This window comes from Dama dama, chromosome 21 (genome assembly GCF_033118175.1).
Source record: "Dama dama isolate Ldn47 chromosome 21, ASM3311817v1, whole genome shotgun sequence".
Taxonomy (NCBI): Eukaryota; Metazoa; Chordata; class Mammalia; order Artiodactyla; family Cervidae; genus Dama; species Dama dama.
In genome coordinates, this window is record NC_083701.1 from 26696860 (window position 1) to 26719904 (window position 23045).

General features: G+C 45.5%; 1 long non-coding RNA gene across 1 annotated transcript; it reads left to right on the top strand.

Annotated features, from left to right (window-relative positions):
- The first annotated feature begins 311 nt into the window (after nt 1–311).
- LOC133042297 (uncharacterized) lies at nt 312–21805 on the top strand. The gene is made up of 3 exons (XR_009689468.1): nt 312–469; nt 18219–18401; nt 20640–21805. It is a non-coding gene; the product is annotated as an uncharacterized LOC133042297 (long non-coding RNA).
- The last annotated feature ends 1240 nt before the right edge of the window (nt 21806–23045 follow it).

Below are 23045 nucleotides of genomic sequence, written 5' to 3' on the forward strand. Positions count from 1 at the left end.
GAAAGTCTTGTCAAGTGGGGCAGTTTACTCATTTTGAAGAATAAATGTTAATAAACTTACAGAGACTCCCCCACCCCCACCCCACTGCCAATTACAGGGAGATCACTTAGCCATACGGAAGCCATTGTGCTTTTCCTTTAAATGCCTGGACAAAACCCGTTGTTAAAGGTGAGATCTAAGTCTTCCAGGGAGGGTAGCAAACACTTGGCTGTAGTGATCAGAAGAGCAGAGGTCATTGTTTCGCTGCGGTGTTTTGCTATTTACTTGCAGTCACGCACTTGACATATCCTTCCTTATTAGCAAGCCCGGGGATGAGCTGGAGAGTGTGCAAATAATTTCCCCCAAATCTGGATTCCAGAACTCTCCTCCTGCACACAGATGAATGCCCCCTCCCTCAAACTGCAATCCTGCCCCCTTCCAGCTTGCCCAGAGTCACCCAGGCTGCTGGCAAATGGTTTTGCAGAGCAAGGTAAGCATCACGGAAGACCTGAAGCTGTCTGTTTAAACAATTACGGCCGTGTGTGTGTGTGTGTGTGTGTGTGTGTGTGTGTTTGTGTGTGTGTGTGTGTCTGCCTCTGTGGCCCAGTCCAGGAAACGATGGTGTCCTGTGTACATTTTCCATGTCAGTGGCCGAGGAGGCTGCTTCCAGATGGTCGTACCTATTTCAAAGCCACCTTTTTATGCAGAAGGAAGACTGTGTGACCTCCCTCCAAGTAAATGTGTTTTGTAAGCCCTGGGAATGACTACTTAAAAAATGGTCCCGGGCTATATTTCATGTCCAGTCCAACGTGTGGTGTGTGCACAGCTGTCCGCGGCTGGCATGTGGTAGCATATTAAAAGGAAGATTACCATTTCCCATCCCCCGCTTCTGAAGGCTGGATATGCATATATGAAACTTGTGAAAAAAACTAGGCATAATGAGACGAGGAGCCCGGGTCTCCAGGCACTCAGGCTGCACATCTGGAGTTTGCAGCATTCTAGAGATAGTTACTTATTCCCAGGAGCCGCCAGCGGGGTGGGTACGGGAGCCTGGTCTCCATGGCAGCTCCCCTATCTCACCGCACCAGGTGTGCGCTGTGCTATTTCTTGGAAAGGCTGTCCTCCGAGGCAGCGGGGAGGGGAGAGGATCACAGAGGAGAGGAGGGGAAAACAGAAGGGAGGTAATTAGGCACCACCTTGCCCAGCGGAGCCGGCTCAGGCGGCTGAAATCAGGAGCGGGTATTGGGAGGGCGCTGGCAAAGTCAGATGGTGCACAGCGCCGGCTCCCCACAGGCGCCTGCTCCAGGCTCGTTTCTATGGGGACCAGAGAGGCCCGGGGGTCAGAAGAGACACAGATAGCAACACCAAATAGGACGGGCCTGGGGAGGTCCTAGCCACTTGCCTCCGAGGCAGTGTGATACCAGTCTCGAACTGACATCCTGAATTCTTGCTGGTATTTTTCCTAGTTAAGAAATTGGAAGTGTTTTCAAACCTCTGTTGGCTGTTACATAGAATGAGGCTTCCTGGGGTGGCCTTTTTCTGGGCAGCTGACTGGGTGATTTATTCCCATTTGATGGAGAGAGAAAGTGGAGAGTTGGGAGCTGTAGGAACTGGCTTACAGTAAGAGGTCAATCAGGAGCTAGTCTGGAAAGTTTTCCCAGGAAGAGAGTTTGGTCTAGTTTCAGAGCTTCATGATATTGGTGGATTTTTTTTTTTTTTTTTTTTTTTAAGCTGCAAGTCTGTGAGGTTCCAGATGCCCCATGTAAAACCATGCCCCCCAGGGGAGAGCCGGGCACGGGAAGTGTGAGGTCCAGCTTGAGGCCACCCTAAGACAGGGCTGTAAACAGCAGCTGCTTCTATTGTGCGTGCCAAGTGCTGCCTGTTAGTGGAGGTCACCAGCCTCCTTGTTTCTTTCTCTTAAACCAGATGTGACCAACAGGAGCTTTGTCTGTTCCTAGGTGGATCCCAGATGGTGGGGATCAGGGGAAGGAAGTGGAGGGGCACATGCGGGGGTGCGGGGGGCCCAGGTGGGAGATGGCCGTCTGCCCTTTCTTGGGGGCTTGATTTCTCTCTGCCTCTACATCTGATCTGCAGTCCTGCCACCCAGCCCTCCAGGTGCCACCACTGAGGCCAAGTAGGGAAGTGATACCAGGCATGTCTGATCCTTGAGCTCAAATGTGGGCACATGGAGGGCGCAGGGCACACTTGTGGAGGGTGGATGATGTCAAGGAGGACTCCAAGGGGCCGTAAAGCAAAGAACTCCACGCTGCTAGGACCCTGGAGACGCTGGTGATGAAACACGAGGGTACGGGCAGGAAAAGACAGAGACAGACTTGCTCGGCCACATCTAGCACAGGGGTCATCAATTCTCAGGCTAGGAGGAGTCCTCGACCTTGGAGCCCTCTTTATTGTGTGTGTGGGTTTACCTTTTAAGAAACCATGGAGTCAGATATTGTTCGTTAATTTCTTCTTGTTTCTTTTTCCCTCTTGCTTTCCTTTCCCTGGCTAGAGAAGCTTTTGGGATATGAATCTGTTGATTTAAAAAAAAAAAAGTACAATGTGAGAATTGCAAGTTAAGTTTCATTTGGGGCAAAATGAGGACTGTAGTCCGGGAGACACACCTCAGATAACTCTGAGAAACTGCTCCAAAGATGCTGGGGGAAGGTCAGCATATATGTGATTTTGGTGAAGAGGAAATACATGCAAGCAGACACATATTTTTCCAGAAGATTTCTACTAGTGCCATGAAGCTTTGCTAGTCATGAGAAACAGTCATCACCATAAAAGATTTTAGTGCTTTTTCTAGGTATGGGGAGATACAAGAATTGGGCTCATAAAATTGGCTTGTGAAAATATTGAATTATCTGAAGACCTGTCCTGCCAGTTTTTCTCCCTGAGCACAGAGTGTCTCATTTCTGCTCTCCATATGAACTCCTTTCAGGGGTTATTGAAGGTCAGCAGCTGCAGCAGCACATGATTTAATCCTTGTAGAGGTGGATGGCAAGTGCCCATGCCAAGCGCCCATTTGTAGCTGACACATCAAAAGCAGGGTTTGAAATAAGCTGAACCCTAGCAAGCACAAGTGAGCTGGCCAGGGAAGCACAGGTCCCCCAGGGCTCATCCTTGGCCCTATATTAAAGGGTTGTGATCCAAGGAAATGACCCACCAGAGCAGCCACTGCCTTCCTGTCTTCTACTTCTTGTGGAGATGCTAAGAGTCACGTGAGAATCACCTCCCCTAGGTGCTCGGCTGTCCCAGTGTGTCTGACTGCCCTTCCTGTGTCACACAGCAGTAGGTTCTCATCTACAGCTGGTGTAAGCGAGATGGGTGTACCCATTCTGAAGAGCAATTCAGAAATTGTGTTTTACATGCTACGGCATGGCAATCCCAACACATATCTAACACACATGTCTAAGGATGCTCCTTACAGCATCCCTTTGGATTCCAGGGGTTGGAGGCAACATAGGTATCCATCATTTGGGGAATGGATAGATGAGATGTGGTAGAAGTTTCTGGATGTAAAGACCATGGTATAATGAAGCAATGGATAAACATAGTGCTTTAGAAAGAATATTGAATGAAAAATGAAGATGTAGAACAAGATCTATAGCATGATATCATTTTTAAAATGTTTTTTATTGTGGTAAAGATCACATAATATAAAACATATTATTTTAACCTTATTTAACTGTACAGTTCAATAGCACCAAGTTACAGTCACATCACTGTGCATGATTATCATTAATAAAGTTAGGAAAGGCATACATACACTAACAACACTCTATCTTTAAGATATGTATATTTCCAAGGGCAAATTAACACTTTAGATGGGGGGTCTATTAGGTGGGGGGAGAAGAAGAAAACAAATCATGAGGATTAATGATACAGGGGAAGAATTCAAATAAAATTAAAGGGAGAGGAGTTTATACTGACCAATTATAATAACATTCCCAGTTGGAGCCATGATAAAGAATCCACCTGCTAATGCAGGAGACATGGATTTCATACCTGGGTTGGGAAGATCCCCTGGAGAAAAAAATGGCAACCTGCTCCAGTATTCTTACCTGGAAAATTCCATGGACAGAGGAGTCTGGTGGGCTTGCAGACCATGAGGTCATAAAGAGTTGGACATGACTGAGCACACGTGCAAAAAAAAAAAGCAAAAGCATGAAATGAAGAAACACTGAACTCAACTCTGCACCTGATTCCTATGTATACAAATTTATCACTATCCATCCACCTACCTGACTAATACCATAGTTTCTGTCATAAGCAGTACTGTAGATATTTATGCAAGCATATACAACATCATCAACCATCAATCATCAGGCACTCTTTAAACCCATGCTATATGTTGGGTATGGTGGGGCCTGCTGAAGCACGTGGGGTTGATCTTGATCTCACCACACAACTTGGAAACAGCAGTGTGCAATTTAGAATAGTTTATAATTCAGGCCCAGATGGGGAGAGATATCCCGCATGTGCTGTGTGAGATTGGAAAAAAGACAAAACAAAACAAAACAAGAAAATATCATTGGTGAGGCCAGTAGAAATCAGGAAAAATTACTGTGGAAAGAAGCTCTGTCCTGAGCCTTGAAGGATGGTGGGCTTGGCTTGGAGGAGGGGAGGTCGTCTTGCCCATGGAGCTACCAGGCTTCACAGATGGGCTGGTTTGAGATGTGGAGAGAGTGGGGTGTAATGTAGGCCTCCTGTTCATCCCCTGAGAACTGTCCTGCCCCCCTCCCAGTTCCCCAGCCCCATCCTCCGGGGGCTGTGCCCGTCTGTGTAACTTCTTAGGAGCCTGTGCTGGGTGGGGGAGGGCACTGGAGAGTGAGATTTGGGATCTGGCCAGAAGGATGCATCTGCCACCTCTCTGCTCCCTTTCACTTTATTTTCCTCCTAAATTAGGGGCTGTGCCCCCCCCCCCACTCCTGTGTCCCCCTTTCTCCTTCCATAAAACAATGAGAAAGGGGCACAACTTAAAGTGGCAATCCTATGCAAGAATATTACATAGAAAATTTCCAGTCTGCACACCTTCCCAAGATCATTTTTCAAGATCTTTTTAAACATCAAAACCATACATGCATGAGGTTAAATAGTCAACCAATACCATAAAGTTTGCTAGAAAAAACACAAATAAAAAAAAACCCCACGCCCCTTGCCCTTCCATTTCTCCTTACTCAGGGGCCATCACATCGAGCTAGATTGATGGAGTCCTTCTGTATCTATTTCTATGCTCCTATTTAATAGGATTACGTTGCTGCTTTTTCATTCTTCAGTTTCAGGCATTTAGGATTTAGCTTTCTTTGCTCTTCCTCCTTTGACACAATGAACATTTCCTATGCCCACCTACCCAATGTAATTCATGTTATAATTTTGATTAAATGAATATTCAGAGTATGTTATTCAAAATCAAGCCATGGAGTAACTACAATGATTTTTTCCTTTTTCAAATAACTTTTTGATCTCTCAGGATTTTAACTGTCCAAGAGCTTCCCAGGGGGTGCAGTGGTAAAAGAATCCACTTGCCAGTGCAGGAGACCCAGGAGACTCCTGTTGGATCTCTGGGTTGGGAAGATCCCCTGGAGAATGCCATGGCAACCCAGTCCAGTATTCCTGCCTGGAGAATCCCATGGACAGAGGAGCCTAGCAGACTATAGTACATGGGGGTCACAAAAGAGCTGGACACGACTGAGCATATAAGCATAACATATAACTTTTCAAAACAATAGCAGTTATCCACATGGAGCTTTTGAGTACTTAAAATGTGGCTATTGTGACCAAGAGATTAATTTTTAATATTAATTAATTAAATATTTATTTATTAATTCCTTTATATCTAAATTAAAACTTGATGGCTCTTGGGAAAAACATTTAGGTTTTTGGTATGTGAATCACTTTTTCAACTGCAGATTTAATGAAAACTAAATACAGCTGAAATCAAGCATTTGTGAGAAATTTCCATGTGCAAGCTGAAATGAGGTATAAATGCAAAATACAACACTGGACCTCAAAAGATTTAATATGAAAAAATATAAAAATCTTAATAATTTTCTACTGACTATGGTGAAATAATGTTTTGAATGTGTGTGTGTGTGTGTGTGTGTGTGTGTATGTTAAGCTGCTTCAGTCGTGTCTGACTCTTTGAGACCCTATGGACTGTAGCCCCCAGGCTTCTATGTCCACGGGATTCTCCAGGCAAGGATACCTGAGTGGGTTGCCATGTCCATTGAATTAAATAAAGTATACTATTGAAATGAATTTAGTTCTTTCCTTTTGAAATGTTTATTTATTTATTTATTTTTGGCTGCTCTGGGTCTTCGTTGCTGCGTGCAGGTTTTCTCTAGTTGCAGCGAGTGGGAGCCGTGTCTGGTTGTGGTGTGCAGGTTCTCATTGTAGTGGTTTCTCTTGTGGAGTACAAGCTCTAGGGCGATCGGGCTTCAGTAGTTACAGCATGTGGGCTCAATAGTTGAGGCTCTAGGGCTCTAATCACGTGGGCTTCAGTAATTGTAACACCCAGGCTTAGTTGCTCTGTGGCATCTTCCTGGACCAGGGATTGAATTCATGTCCCCTGCATTGGTACGTGAATTCTTATCCACTGGACCACCAGAGAAGTCCCAGCTCTTTCTGTTTTTAATATGATTGCTGAAAATTTTAAAATTACAGTTGGGACTCTTGAGGCTGCTACTCTGAGTTATATTTGTTCTGTTTGTTTATTTATTTGGTTTTCCATGCATTTGTCAATCCCTGATTCTATGCCAGTGTTCCAGATGTCTCTTGAAATGAGCATTCACATAAGACATCCTGTGTCTTCATCTTCTGGGGGAGTATGTCCAGGAGTCTCTGACAGGCTCTTGTGTTGACTGACCACTGTCATTTTGAGGTCCCCCTTCATTAATGGCCTGGGAAGTTCCTTTATTGTTCTGCTGTGCTGAAGCCACATCCTCGCATCTCATCTTCTTTCTCCTTGGCTCATTCCTTTGTTTCACTTTATTTCGTACACTCCCACAGTTTCCTAAGAAAAAGCGTGTTGGCGGTTAATTTTTCCTTTGTCTGAAAATGTCTTCCTTCTACACATGCTCTTGACTCATAGTTTGTCTGGATAGATAAATCCAGTATGGAGATCATTTTTCAGCATTTGGACGGCACTGCACCATTGTCTTTTAGCTCCCTGTGTTGCTGTTGAGAAATCCTTTCATTCAACTTCTTATCAAGGGTGCGTGACTGTCTCTCAATCTCTTTCAATCCCTCTCCTTCAGAATCTTGTTCTCACCACTGTGGTGAAGGTTCCTGGTAATGTGAGTTGGTGTGGGTCATGCCCTTCAATTCTGGGAAATCCCCTTGAATGAATTCATTGGTGATTTCCTCCTCTCCATTTTCTCCATCTGTTCTCTCTGGAACTCTATTGTTTGGATAAACAGATGACTGTTGGTCTATTTCTGTCCTCTAATTTTCATGTCTTTTACATTTTCCATCTCTGTCTTTCGCTCTCTTTTCTAAAAAGTTTCCTCAACTAACGTTCCAAAACTTCTGGTGAATTATTCATTTATTTAATTTCCTAAAGCTCTATTTTTGTTCTTTGACTAGTTTTTCTTTTTGATCGCATTCTGTTTTGTTTTATGGGTGTGATATCTTTTCCTCTATTTCCTCTCCAAGGACAGTACTGATTGTTTTGCTTTTTCATCATATTTTCCTTGCATAGCCTCTGTTTCCTCTAAATGCCCTCTCCTTTATGTGTTTGTTCTCTCTCTTTCTTGGATTGTTTGCATGTTTGGTTGTTGTTCTTTGCCAGGTCATGTCTGACTCTTTGTGACCCCATGCACTGCAGCATTCCAGGCTCCTCTGTCCTCCGCTATTTCCTAGAGTTTGCTCAAATTCATATCCATTGTGTCGGTGATGCTGTCTTACCACCTCATCCTCTACTGCCTTCTCCTCCTTTTGCCTTCAGTCTTTCCCAGCATCAGGGTCTTTTCCAACGAGTCGGCTCTCTGCATCAGGTGACCAAAGTATTGGAGCTTCAGCTTCAACAATCAGTCCTTCCACTGGATATCAGGAAGGAAACAGGAAATCAGGGTTGATTTCCTTTAGGATTGCATGTTTAGAGTGGGGGCTAAAGTCTGATTGGAAGCTTGTGTGCCTGTGGGCAGGCCCTGCTGAGAGGGACTGTCTCTGTAGGTTGGCTCCAGGAAAGGCCTGCTTTAGGTCTTCCTCTTGAGCTGGTCAGATTTCTCAGAGAATTTGTTCACCTCCTACCCGGAGGGTTAATATCCTGGCTGGCTGCATTCTGGGAGCTGAACTGGAGGAAAGGGCTTGGGATTTCAACATTCAGCAAGTTCACATTCACCAAACCCGCCTGTTTCTATAAGGCACTGCAGGCTGTTGTGGCCTGCCCCTGCGTGTTATCTATTTTTGTTTAACAAACTAATACCTCAAAGCTTTGTGGTTTGGAATGACCATCTTATTTTTATACTTAGGGTGAGAAGTTTGGTCACTGGGCTGGGTACTGTGTCTCTTATCACAAGGCCTCGGTTGGTGCAGTTTGGGTGGAGGGTCCCCTCACATTCTGGCTTCTACTCCCATGGCATGGTCAGACTGCCCTCTCTCCACCCCTGCCCCCATTCCTGCCATCCCCCACCCACCCCACCATGGTATCTCGCTCTCCAGAGCCTCCTTGTAACTTGGGCTTTTCACAGTGTGGTGGTCTCAGGATGGTCAACCTTCCACATGGCTGCTGACTTCCAATTGGCAGGAAACAAAAGCTGCCAGGCCAATCAAGAGTGATGCCAAACATTGGCCCAATGTCACTTCCAGCATATTCTATTGATCAGAGAAGTCTTAGTCTCTCTGCTACCCATGCCCAGTTTAAAACATGTGAAAAAATAGACTCCTCCTCTTGATAAAAGAGGAAGGTCACATTGCAAATGAACGTGGGAGTTGGGAGATTTGCCATCTTTGGAAAATTTACAACTACCCGGTTAAAGTTGATTAAAAAAGAAAAATTCTAGTGAGCATGATTTTCACCAATAGGAATATCTATCCCTTATTTCCTCTTTATAGCTATTCTCCATAATGTCCTTTCAACACTATTGAAAATCTAAATGAAAGATTGTGTTACATTTATCTCCTGTTTTGGAATAAGTTATTTCATAGATAAACATTTGCTCTGAGTCTTCCAGAATGTCTTCTTTCTGTTCGTGTACTAAATCCTTTCATATGTTCTGTGATTTTTATTTCATTTTTTGATTTGTTTTCCCTTTGGAAGGAGATCTCTATTCAATTTTGGAGATTTGAGATGGTTTTGTCAGCAATTGTATGTATTCCTTTTCTCTTAGTCCCAAAGGGGGAATTTTAAGTTTTTATTTATTTGGGAGTTTTATTTTCCTCGCTTAGGGAATCTATTCAGCTAGGAAAAATTGGTAGCAGAAAACTGAGAAGGCATTTTTGCCTCAGAAATTCACTGCTTTCTCACTCGTTTGAAACCTCTGATAGTAGAGGGGCTGATGGAGGGGGTCCCTCCCTCCCCAGGTGTTTCTGGGTGGCCAACAATTCCATGTCAGGCACTGGTAGTGTTGCTAAACTGCACTCATTTGCTGCCCACCAACTGCCCCACAGTCCCATCTGCTTCCGGGTCAACTTTGAGAATTTCCTGGGTCTTCAGGGAGAATTTCATCCACTTGCTTCCCACACGGCTTTTCTTTGTCAGCATTGAATAGTGCTTGTCAGTATTTGGCCTGTCATTTTCACCTGCACCAAATCATGCCAACTTCTTCAAAATTCTAGCCCCTTGATACCATCCTTCCTTATTTTATGTCAATGTTCTAGACTTTTCTCCCTGCCCAGCACAACTCTGTGATCTTTCAGTGGGATTTGGGAAGGGAGGGGCATTAAACACGTCAATTCAAATTGCCATTTGCAAGTGTTGTTGGTCTGTTTAGTCTCGATTTTCATCAGCGAGATTACGAAGATGTACTTCAGAGATCGGATTATACTTCAGAGAGTGAATATCTTCTTTTCTATGGTTAAGAAGAGATGTTATCTATCTCTTGATACATTGAGATGTTATTGTCAATCCTGGCTACATATTAATGTTTTCTGGTGGGGAGGAGGATGACAAAATGCTAATGTCTATGTCACATTCCCAAAGGTATTTGATTGGCCTGGTATGGGGCCAGCTGTCAGCTTTCATAAAACCTCCCTGGGTAGTCTTGGTACTGAGAGTGCTGACAACAGTGGCTCTTAAAATAGTGGCTGTGCGTCCTAAGTCTGTGAGTGCCTTTGAAATAACAAGAGGAAAAGGAAAACAGAGGTGGTTCAGAAGGTAAAGCATCTGCCTGCAATGCAGGAGACCTGGGTTCGATCCCAGGGTCGGGAAGATCCCCTGGAGAAGGGAATGGCAACCCGCCCCAGTATTCTTGCCTGGAGAATTTCATGGACAGAGGAGCCTGGCGGGCTATAATCCATGGGGTCTCAAAGAGTCAGATATGACTGAGTAACTAATACTTTCACTTTCCAGGAGTAGAAAGGAAGACATCATAGAGTTGGGGAAAAAGAGTGAGATTTAGTGTTTGTGTTCAATTGCCATCTTCACAACTGAATGTCTGTGTAACCTCTTGTTACCTTTTTGGGGCCTCATTTTATTCTTTGTAAAATAGCGGTAATGACACCTACCTAGTGACATTGATGCAAGAAGAAATTGCATGTCTGTGAAAGCAAATGTTTGCTATTATTAAAGAAAAAAAGGAAAGAAAATGTAATGTTAGAAAAGGGAGTGAAATGACATGAAAGAAAATAAAAATCATAAAATTGATAACAATGGTATCTCTTTTCTTGGCTACCTGACCTTGGCATGAATCGAAATCATTTATATTTTTAATTTTTACTTTTCTGGCCTCTTGGCACGTGGGATCTTAGTTCCCTGACCAGGGATTGAACCTGCACACCCTGCAGAGGAAGCATGGAGTCCCAATCTCTGGACCACCAGGAAAGTCCCTAATCACTTATTTTTCACTGGTGAGAAACTTCGTGGGACATTCCAGGAAGGGGTCCCAAGGGGCCTCAGTTTAGGTCCCAGATCTCTGGTGCTTCCTTATCTGTAGGGACAGTGACCATTCCAGTGCTCAGTTCACAGATTTCACCCTCATTAAGTGTGATTCGTATTTCCTGCCCATCCTCCCAGAATAACATCTGCAACATATACTCCATTGGTGGACAAATGGTGCAACTCCTGAAAAAAAAATCTTGCATTCTTTTTAATAAAGTTTGTACGATGACCTTATGTGTCACCAAAAGCAATAGAGGTCTCTAGCAAGAAGAACCCATTAACCTCTGGACTCTGCCTGCTTATGTTGATTCCATAGATAACACATTCACAAATTTAATTAATATGTGTTCAGTTCTGTTAGATTTTGTGAGAAAGCAAGGATCCTGCTGCTTCTTTCCTTTCCCCTTTGTAGTGAGTTAAATTTTGTACCCCCCAAATATATATCCAAATCCTAACCCTAGCGGGATGTTTTCTCTAACACCAGCCAATTCTCTGATTCTTAAACACCCAAGCTGGATGTTCAACAATTCAGTTCAACCCTGAAATTAATTACCTAAAATTAGTACAGACCCCACAATTTCGGGGCTTGGTTCCACAAGGCTGCCCCCACTTAATTTTTTTTTCTGGTTGCACTGTGTGGCATGTGGAATCTTAGTTCCCTGCCCAGAATTGAACCTGCACCCTCTGCATTGGAAGTGTAGAGTCTGAACCACTGGATCACCAGGGGTGTCCCTACCTCCACTTTAGATGCCAGTCACAAGTCTGCTTCTGACTGCAGCATGCCAGGCTGCATGTCCTTCACTATCTCCCAGAGTTTGCTCAAACTTATGTCCATTGAGTGAGTGATGCCATCCAACCATCTCATTCTCCATTACCCCTTTCTCCTCCTGCCCTCAATATTTCCCAGCATCAGGGTCTTTTTCAATGAGTCGGCTCTTTGCATCAGGTGGCCAAAATACTGGAGCTTCAGTCTTTCCAGTGAATATTCAGGGTTGATTTTCTTTAGCATTGACTGGTTTGATCTCCTTACTGTCCAAGGGACTCTCAAGAGTCTTCTCCAGCACCATAGTTTGAAAACATCAGTTCTTTGGCACTCAGCCTTCTTTATGGTCCAACTCTCACATCCGTACAAGACTACTGGAAAAACCATAGCTTTGACTAGATGGACCTTTATTGGCAAAGTGATGTCTGTACTTTTTAATATGCTCTCTAGGTTTGTCATAGCTTTTCTTCCAAGGAGCAAGTGTCTTTTAATTTTGTGACTGCTGCTTTGTCAGGCAAAGGGGGCCACAGTGGGCTAATAGCTTTGAGGGCCATTGTGTCCCCACTTGGGGAAGACAGTGAGAAGTTTTATATTAATGATCCAAAGAGGGCTTGATAAGCTTGTGGCTGTTCTTCTGATGGGTTGCTGGTGAGGTTAGTAGGAGTCAGCATCATCAACCTTCAGGTCCCACCGGTCTGGGGTCTACATACTTGTGGACAGCATGCGATTGTTAATCATTAGCTTCTCCCACCTGGAGGGGGTTTCAATATCTGCAAACGCATCAAAGATATTGTTGTATATATCCATTGATGGGGAAACTAAACCTTGTCCCAAGGCTGCTCTAGATGGTTTGTTTCTCCCTCGTGTCCTTGATTAACAACTGCTTGACTCTGCCCATCGGAACTCGGGGAAGGTCATGGAGGCTGAATGAAGTCTGTTTCCTATAATCAAAGAAATCGAGGACACAAAAGCCTTGTGCCCAGGAGCCCCACAGGGCCCTGTGCGGTATCAGAAGTGACCTTGCGAAATGAGTTCGTGTGATAGCAACGGCACCTGCTGCAACACTAACGCAGCCTGTCTGTGCAGTTTCTAAATTATCCTCAGAGGCAGCACTCCCGGTGTGGCCTTGAGGCTGTGAGTCAGGTGCGTTAGAGACGTTCAAGGTCAAGTATGTGGGTATTTTTGGGGGTCTTCTGTGTCCCAGCCCATGTGCTCAAAGCTTCACACAGGAAGTGAAGCGTGAGCCCACGTGGTGCATCCGGCCTAGTTGACCGAACCGGAACTGGGAAGGTCAGGTCTTATGAATGAAGAGACACAGCTGGGGGCAGGGAGCCTGCGAAGGGCATCAGGATGCTGCTGCTGGAGCAGCCGGGTACCGTGTTCAGAAGAGGCGGCTGTCTTTTCCTTTCAGAAATAAACTGGGGGCTGCCGCACCTCACTGTAGGAATTTTGTTCTCCTCAGTACCCTGAACATCTCAAGTCCAAGTGAACACTTACTTCCTCTTGTTCTGTTGAATTGAAAAACACACAGTCCCTGCCCTTTTTCACTTCTGGTCAGTGGCCCAAGTTCCTCATTCAATACTTTGCGAAGCACACAAATACAGACAGCCCCTGCTCAGGGCAGGATGCGGGGTGGGAGGGAAAAGCAGAACTGCCGACCTGGGCCCCGTGAGATCTCAGGGCCCGAGAACCACACGTGCTCCAGCGGCCAGGATTACAATGCCGGTACTCTCTTCCTTGGGAGGGGAAGAAACAGGCCTGTTCCTCTCCTGGGCCAGGGCAGAAGCTTCATTTTTTAAGGATCTCGATCTGTCTTTAACCATCACGTTAACTCTTACCTAATCCCTGGAGAAGGAAAAGGCAACCCACTCCAGTATTCTTGCCTGGGAGATCCCATGGACAGAGGAGCCTGGTGGGCTACAGTCCATGGGCTCACAAAAGAGTCAGACATGACTGAGTGACTAAACAATGACAACAGATTATTTCAGTGGGTTTTGCATGAACATCTGTTTTAACTTGCTCTCAATTTTGTTCCATCTTTGAAATCATTTTATGTCCCTTCCTCAAAGACAGAATTGGATGGTCAGTAACTAATTAAGCATGGGGACTGGAGTCAGCTGAATTGTGGCCCCTAGAACACAGGAACGCATGCTGCCATTTCAATCGAGTCTGACTCTTTGGGACCTCCTGGACTATATCCTGCCAGGTTCCTCTGTCTATGGGATTCTCCAGGCAAGAATCCTAGAGTGGGTTGTCATGCCCTCCTCCAGGGGATCCTTGCCACGCAGGAATCAAGCCCGAGTCTCTTATATCTCCTGTGTTGGCAGGCAGGTTCTTTACCACTAGACCACCTGGGAAGCCTAAAATATCAGGACCTGATCCCTGGAACCTGTAAATGTTACCTTATTTGAAAAAAGAGCCCGTGAACATGTGATTAGGTTAAAGCTCTAGAGACAGGAATATTTTCCATGATTATCCTAAATGCCATAAAAAAAATGTCCTTATAAGAGAGAGGCAGGACTTTCCTGGTGGTTAGGAGTCCAATGGTTAGGAGTTCCAATGGTTAGGAGTCCACCTGCCAAAACAGGAGACACGGGTTCAATTCCTGGTCCAGGAAGACCTCATATGTTGCAAGTCCATGTACCACAACTACTGAAGCCTGTGCTCTAGAGCCCGTGTTTCACAAGACAAACCACCACAATGAGAAGCCCACACACTGCAACTGGAAAATAGCCCCAGCTCACTGCAACTAGAGAAAGCCTGCAAGCAGCAATGAAGACCTAGTGCAGCCATAAATAAATAAATAAAATAAAATAAATAGTAATTTAAAAAAAGATCTTGAGATGGGAAGATTTTCCAGAATTATCCAGTTAGACCCTAAATCAGGAGTCCCAAACCTCTGGGATCTAATGCCTAGTAATCTGAGGTGGAGCTGATGCAATAATACTAATAATAGGAATAAACTGCACAATAAATGTAATGCACTTGAATCATCCAGAAACCATCTTCTGTCCCACCCCTCAGTCCATGGAAAAGTTGTCTTCCATGAAACTGGTACCCGGTGCCAAAAAGGTAGGGGACTGCTACCTTAACTGCCATCAAAGGTGTTCTTCTAAGAGGGAGGCAGAGGGAGATAACACACAGAAGAGGAGAGAGCCATGTGAAGATGGAGGCAGAGATGGGAGTGAGGGGCCACAAGCAAAGGAATCCTGGCAGCCACTAGAAGCGGAAGGAGGCAAAGATTCTTCTCTAGAGCGTCTGCAGGGAGGACAGCCCCAGGACTCCTTGATTTCTGCCCCATGAGACTGATGTTGAATTTGACGTTGAGCTATGAGAGAATAAATTTCTATTGTTTGAAGCCACCCAAGTTGTGATGATTTGTTGCAGTAGCCACTGGAAACTATCACAGGGACAGAAAAAAAATAGTTTAGGCTTCCGTTGTTAGAACAGTCTGGCAAAGCCTCTGGATCTCTCCTCAGAAGAATGGTTTCAGAGCATAAAATAAAATATACAAGATCATGCAGAAAGCCAAGTATACCGATATACAGTTGCTGTTCAGTACGTAAGTCATGTCTGATTCTTTGTAGCCCCACAGACTGAAGCACTCCAGGCTTCCCCATCCCTTACTATCTCCCAGAGTTTGCTCAGACTTCTGTCCATTGAGTCGGTGATGCCATCTGACTATCTCCTCCTCTGTTGCCCCCTTCTTCTCCTGCCCTCAGTCTTTCCCAGCATCAAGGTCTTTTCCAGTGAGTCAGCTCTTCACATCAGGTGACCAAAGTACTGGAGCTTCAGCTTCAGCATCAGTCCATCCAACGAATATTCAGGGTTGCTTTCCTTAAAGGATTGACTGAAGGGTCTTCTCCAGCACCACAGTTTGAAAGCATCAGTTCTTCAGCGCTCAGCCTTCTTTATGGCCAAAGTCTCACATCCGTTCATGACTACTGGAAAAACCATAGCTTTGACCATATGCACCTTGGTCAACAAAGTGATGTCTCTGCTTTTTAACATGCTGTCTAGGTTTATCATAGCTCTCCTTCCAAGGAGCAAGTGTCTTTATTTCATGGCTGTAGTTGCTAGAACATAAGAAAACACCTTTCTACAGCTTTGACCACATTCATCAAGGGAACACATTTCAAATACATGCAAGTTAGAGCTGATCTCATTTCTGAAAAACACCAATCCAAAGGCCACTGTGGTCCAGCTTGAGTCACACACAGCATCGTGGACTGGCCTTCAGGGGAGAAAGGTTGAATTCATGAGTGGTCTACTGCGGGATTTAACACCCACTGCTGTTTTGAAGTAGTGAGGAAAGTAAAATGTTCCAAGATGTGTGCATGCTCAGTCACTTCAATTGTGTTCAGCTCTTTTTGATCCTGTGGACTGCAACCCACCAGGCTCCTCTGTCCATGGGATTCTCCAGGCAAGAATCCTGGAATGGGTTGCCAAGCCCTCCTCCAGAGGATCTTCTAGACCCAGGGATTGAAACAGCATCTCCTGCACTGTAGGCAGGTTCTTTACTGCTGACCCACCAGGGAAGCCCTTCCAAGATATGGTCAGTAACAGTGATGCAATCATAGACATATCTGGTGTGCTCTGGTGATCCAGGCCCAGGGCTGTCACACACTGTGGCTTGTCGCTGACGTTTGCAATCTGTGGAAAGACTGAATTTCAGAGAGTGGGGCTCAGACTCAGACAGAGAGGAGGAAGGAGCTGTGGCTTGACTGGCCACAGGGAGCATGGAGTTGGGACCAGGGGAGGCCAAGGAGGGCCGGCCAGGCCTTCTGTGTGGGTGGCAGCCTGAGTCAGAGCTGAATCCCCAGCTCGCCGGCCCAGAGAGTCAGCAGCTCACAGGAGCTGGTGATAAAGCAGGCCCAGCAAATTGGACAAGGTGTCAGGTTGACTATGAAATATGATGGATTAACAGCCGAGGCTGGTGGTGTGACCTGCTTTCAGACACTTCATTTAGAAGTTATCATACTGCTGGATGCTTCCTATAATTTGTGATGATGCTGATTGTGATAAATCGTGAGTTTCTGGCACACTCCCCCAGCCCGCTCCAATGGCTGAGCAGAGAAAATGTGCAATTCTGTGGGAACATTCGTGCCACGAATGAGAGCGAGGATCTGGCCGTAACCACAGAATGCCCAGTCAGTGAACAAAGTAATTAAATTAAGCTAATTAAATCACAATAAAAATAATTTTAATTTAATTAATTTCTCTGCGCTGATTGAACATTATGTTGCAACCAGGAGACTCTCTGAACACTAATAGAATTTAGGGGCTGGAGCAGCGAAGTGGTGGTCACTGGTGTGATACGTGGGTTATTGTTGAGGGAATGAAATTAAATATGTCTAATGAGATGCCGAAATGTTGACGGAGCCACAAATAGAAAATGCTTTTGGAATGAAGATAATGGGGTCTTTTCCTCTCTCAGTTTTCTGTACTTACTGGGGCAATAAACGTCAAATTTGATAAGAATTTTAAAGGTCTAGATAAATGAGGTGGTGCACAATTGCGTCACTTGTTGGAGTCGGTGGGAAACCTCAGTAGTGAGAAGTACTAGGGACAATTCCCTGTGTCGCCCCCACCCACAAGTCCCTGGTACTTAAGAAAGGGTGTAGAAGCATTTGAACTGGAATCCTGTGGGGTACTGAGTTAAGGACTAAACAAGTGGCAATGGGTTTTTAACAGCAGCATGAAAGATTTAGGGAGGTGTGTGTGTGTGTGTGTGTGTGTGTGTGTGTGTGTGTGTGTGCTCTGTGTCTGACTTAGCAGCCCCATGGACTGTAGCCCACCAGGCTTCCCTGTCCATGGGATTCTCCAGGCAAGAACACAGGAAGAACATTTCCTTCTCCAAGAGATCTTCCGCACCCAGGGACTGAACCCGCGTCACTTGTGTCTCTTGTATTGGCAGGCAGATTCTTAACCACTAGCGCCGCCTGGGAAGCCCTAGGGAGGCACAGAGGAGTTTCTATCTGCTAATAACCAGTTACTTCTTGAAAAATAAGAGCCATGTGTCCCTCCCCACCACACACCTTATCCCCAGGCTAAGCAGAGAGCCTTACACTAGCTGGTACTCCAATATTTATTATGAAATTAAATTATTGAGTTCTCAGGGAATTTCTTCCTTTAGCACTTGAAAAATCAGGATGGAGACTCTTATTCTGGGCTTGCTCAGACATGGTTCAGTTCCTAAGCAGGAGGATACTCACACAAGGTGACCTCTCAAGGTCACCTCCCCGAGACTTATTTTGTCCTGTAAGCGGCCCTGGAATCCTGAGAGTATGTTAGCAGACGCTCAAGTAATTACCAACTGTGACTTTTCAGGAGTCCTCTGCTTCCGATCACAATATTATTTATCATGCACGGTATTTTAATTAATATTTTGTGTGCGTGCCAACATTTGAACCCGACCTCGTTGTGACTGTTTAGGGCGCCGCGTTGTTTGCGGAGTGGAACTGCCTTCAGGATGCAGCTGGCTTCCCTCCCCAGCAGCCAGGAGGGCCAAGGGACCAAGCAGCAGGCATTTGCAAAAGCCTCTGTTGACCCAGCCGCTCGAGCTCCATCCTAGACGCTCATCAGGGAGGAGGAGCCCTTTCTTCATCCAGAGGGGAGGTACGGAGTGTCCCACGGGAGGGCCCTGGAGCCTGAATGAGGTACCACCAGGAGAGGGGTGCGGGGATCGGCGGTGCTTGCATGCTGCACGCCAGCCTCTGGAACCCGGAGTGTTCATGCGCCTTTGGAGAGTGAATTGGCACCTTTTCTGTTGTCTGATTTCTCGTAATTGTGCAAACAGTGTGAAATCCAGGCTAGCGCAATGCTGCTGGTGCTGAGCTCCAGCTGGCCATTCAGCTCGGCTCGCACGATAACCGAAGATCCCCTGCTCCCCGAAACATCCTCTGGCAGGAGGTGTGGGCAGGTGGCTCTTCTTCCCGGCAGAGCTGCCCCTGAGGTTAGCACATAACATTTTCCGGGAGATGTCTGTTTTTCTGAAAGGAGAACTTCCCGCTTGACCTGAGACTGTGCCAATCCTTTCCCCACCTCCGTGGGGACCCGTCCCCCGCCCAGCACTTCCTGGGTACCTCCTTCCCTCACAGATTCACAGCCTCACCAGCCAGAAGGGACAGACGGTATGGATGGTGCAGGTGGACTCCTCCATTTTTCTAGAACATCCTCCCCGTTCCAGCACCTGATTTTAGAAAGAGGCTACCCACCTACACGAAACTTCATATTCCGGTCTTTCTAGTGAGAATTAAAACCCTAAAATCGGGAGTTTCCTGGTGGTTCAGTGGTTAAGACTCCTCCTTCCAGTGCAGTGGTGGGAGGAGTTCAATTCCTGGTCAGGGAGCTAAGATCCTACGTACCTCTTGGCCAAAAAGCAAAAATATAAAAAAGAAAACCAGAAGCAATATTGTAACAAACTCAATAAAGACTTAAAAAAATAAATAAAATCCTAAAATTGGCTTGAGCCCCTTTCCCTCACTTTTATAGATCCCTAAGATCTAGTCTATTGCTCTCACATTTTCTTATGTTTCAAATAATACTATCTAACTTTCCTTTGAGGTCAAAGGGGAACCTAGCAATGCACTAAGCTCTTTACCTGCATCTTCAGTCTCACAGCAGCTCTGTCAGGCAGGTGCTATTTTTATTTCCTTCTTGTAAATGAGGAAATGGTAGCTTTTGAAGTCCAATAACTCACCCCACCTCACAGCCAGTAAGTAGCAGAGCTGCTATTGGAATCAAGGTCCTCTTTTCAAAATCCCTCCTCTTCACCATCCACTGCCTTGGAAGTGAATCCACGAGTGAGATATATTTTGTCCTTGTCCTTCCTCCTTCCTTCCCAGCACAGAGCTGCCGAGAATACACAAGTGGTTCATCTGTGCCCAGCTCCACAATCTTCCCCAAATCTGATTTCACAGCCTGAAAAGCTATTTTACAGAATGAAGATTTTGGACCAACTAAGAATGTTAGGACATTTTTTTTTTCCTCTTACGAAGTCAGCTAGCACTTGCATCTATATTGGCCCAAGGATTCTGTCACAGGAAGAAATCTCTTGAAAGGATTTGACTTTCAGACCCTCAGACGTCTTGAACGCGGGCCTTGAAAGCCGGCCCAGCTCCTGCACACACCCGGTAGCCGTGGTGCTCAGTGGGGTGAACCCTGCTTCCGAGTTGACTGGCCTGTGCCAGCCGTGGGCACTGGACCAGCCTGCTCATCTCCACTTCCCGCCTGGAGAGTTCTTTCTTGAGTTCCCTCTCTTTGATCTCACTTTCTCTCTCCCTCTGTTTTTTTTCCTCCCTTTTTTGTCTCTGAATCGATTTTGTCAACTCCCACCCCCATTTCTGCACCAGCCCCTCACTCTCTGTCATCTTGATGGTGCCCTTGGCCCCGTTCTCCACTGTGCAAGTGGCCTTTGCCTGCTTCCTAATTCTCTGCTGAAAACGAAGAAGAACAGAAAAATCCCAGAAGAGGAAATATTTACCAGTTCTGAAATGGCTTGAATTAATGAAATAATGTCTGAGGGCATTGAGATTGAGCCGATGTAATTGTAGGTTGCAAAGTATAATAGTCACTCATGCAGGGCTATCATTTTGTGCTACTTTACTTTCAGGTTTTTGTTAATCCAGTGGGTTTGTTGGAATTAGAGGGTTGCTGTGAAAAAAAAAAAAGAAGAAGAAGAAGGCTAAGCAACCTGCTGGCGAGAGAACAGCTTTGTCAAACTAGCAGGTAGCTGCACGCTTAGCCTTTATCCGGCACACAATCAGGGCAATCTCTGGGCCTGGAGAAAGAGTATTGAACTGTCGACGCAGGACATTTTTGTTGAAAGTTGTCCTTTTGATTTCATCTTCCCAGACTAATGTAACAAAAACGGCCATTATGGGACACATTCATCTTGGTTTGATGGGGAGTGTGGAGGAGCCCCAGCGATGCCTTCGGTCATGAAGGTTATTCAGCTGCCGGAAGTGACTGAGAAGATGACTGTGGATCCCGAGGTTGTCAGCATCTCACCGGATTCAGGAGGGTGGCTGTCACTGGAGCAGACCCACAGGACACACGGTAGAAACACGTTCTGCTATCAGGAGGGTATTTACCTTCTCAAACATTGCAAATATCAGCCACAAAGCCCCTTTTCTCTAATGAGCAAAACGTTGAGGGGTTATCTCTACGGAAGAAGAAAGGAAAACAAAGTGGAAGAAACTTGAACTTATTTTTCCTGAGCTGATGGCTGTGTTCATGGAAACAGAAGTGGAGGCAGGAACCAGCCCTGGTCAAAAGTGACCAGGTCAGCTTTACCCACTTCCCATGTTCTCGAATTCCAGACTCTGACTCTTCCAATTTCTGACCTTGATGCAGACCAACTGCAAAGAAAAGAGCTTCACGTAACTTGAGAACTTAAGAGCTTTCTCACAAACAATAATGAAGCTCACGGAAGTTAGGCTGATTCTGGCATTTGGGAGCATTCAAACTTACTAAACCTTCTGATTTCTTTAACTGGCTGTAGCTTCTCAAGTTTGCTGTGACATGGTAAACACGACTGCCAATATTTATTGTGTGGTTGCTACGGTGCTCTTTTCCAGTCCCTTGCTGAAGTAAAAGGACTGCTTTGTTATTGTTGTTTAGTGGCTAAGTTGTGTCTGACTCTTTGCAACCTCATGGACTGCAGCCCACCAGGCTTCTCTGTCCATGGAATTTCCCAGGCAAGAATCCTGCAGTGGGTTGCTGTGAACTTCTCCAGGGCGTCTTCCTGACCCAGGGACTGAAACTGCATCTCTTGAGTCTCTTGCATTGGCAGGCAGATTCTTTACCACTGAGCCACCTGGGACGCCCCGAAAGGAGCTTACTCTCCATTGATTACACCCTGCCACGAGTTTTGTGCATGCATGCTAAGTTGCTTCAGTTGTGTCCGACTCTTTGTGACCCCACAGGTAGCATTTTGCTGGGTGTTAGAAAGAGACAGGTGAGTAATTGCAGATTGAATTTGAAACACATATAAACATAATTCCTCGAACTGTACAAAGCATGGCCTGAGATTTCTTTGAGACTGAAAAGGCTGATGTCTCACTGTTTTAATAATTACTGTTGAATTCATTGTATGTTATGCTTTTTGTTTGATGCTGTATTCATTGAGTAAACTGTCACTGAGCACTCACTGCAAACCAGGATTCAGGTGCCGAATTCTGGGAGTTCACACACACAGGGCAGTCCCTGCCCTCAGGCCAGTTACACTCCAGAGGTGCTTCTAAGACCAGATGAATCGTTGCACTGTCGAATGATAAGATGACCAGGGGACAGTAGGAGCCAGAAGGGGAGTCGTAGATCCAGCCGTGTGTGTGTGTGTGTGTGTGTGTGTGTGTGTGTGTGTGCATACTTATAGCATTTAGAAATGCACTGTTTAGAAGTAGGCTTCCTGGTGATGATGTGTAAAATAAATCTGAAAGGATAACTGGACTTGAGATAATAAAAGAGAAAAGGATTTCGTTCTAGATAAGGGCAAGTGGCATTCAAGAGCTACAAATTACTTTGTTAATGAGAGCTACCCTTACTTGAGGTTATGATGATGGATGAGAATGGATAAGTTGGCAGTGCTCTTTTGTTTCATTCCAAGCAGTTTATTTTTGGAGGGAAGGAAGAGGAGGGAAATGGGGGAGGGAGGAAGGGAGGGAGAAAGGAAGGAAGAAATGGCAATAGAAGTATTAAATAATAAGAAAGAACCTAAGGTTTATTTTCTGCTTATGCTTGGTGATTTTTTGTTAAGTCCATCATGTCTTTTGATGTTTAACCTCTGAAGTCGGTTTCTTCATTTATGACAAAGATCGATCCCTCCCACATCAAAGGTCCCATGAGATGTGGGTATTGGGTAGTGAGCACACTCCAGGCACGTCGTTGATGCTCTGTTAACAGTGGTCATTATGATGATGATGTGAGTGGAGGATGGGTTGCAGGGAGCAGGATCTGAAGCAGTCAAGAGGCTGGGGAAAATAATGGCAGCCTGACATGGGCTGGAGAGGCAGCCGATGATGTAAGGTACTTGGGGAGGCAGAATCCGGTGGGGCGGGGTGGGGCACCACTGGTGACCGAGGATGTCCTGGGGGTGAGAGAGGAGAGTCAGAAATGTTTCTAGGCTGCTTCTGGTCAGGTGCATGGGGGTCTGTCTACTGAGATGGTCACAGTGGGAGCATCAGGCCTTGTCCACAAAGTGAAAGACCATGGAACACCCAAACCTAAATGAGTCCTCGGTCTATAGAGTTTGTTTGCAAA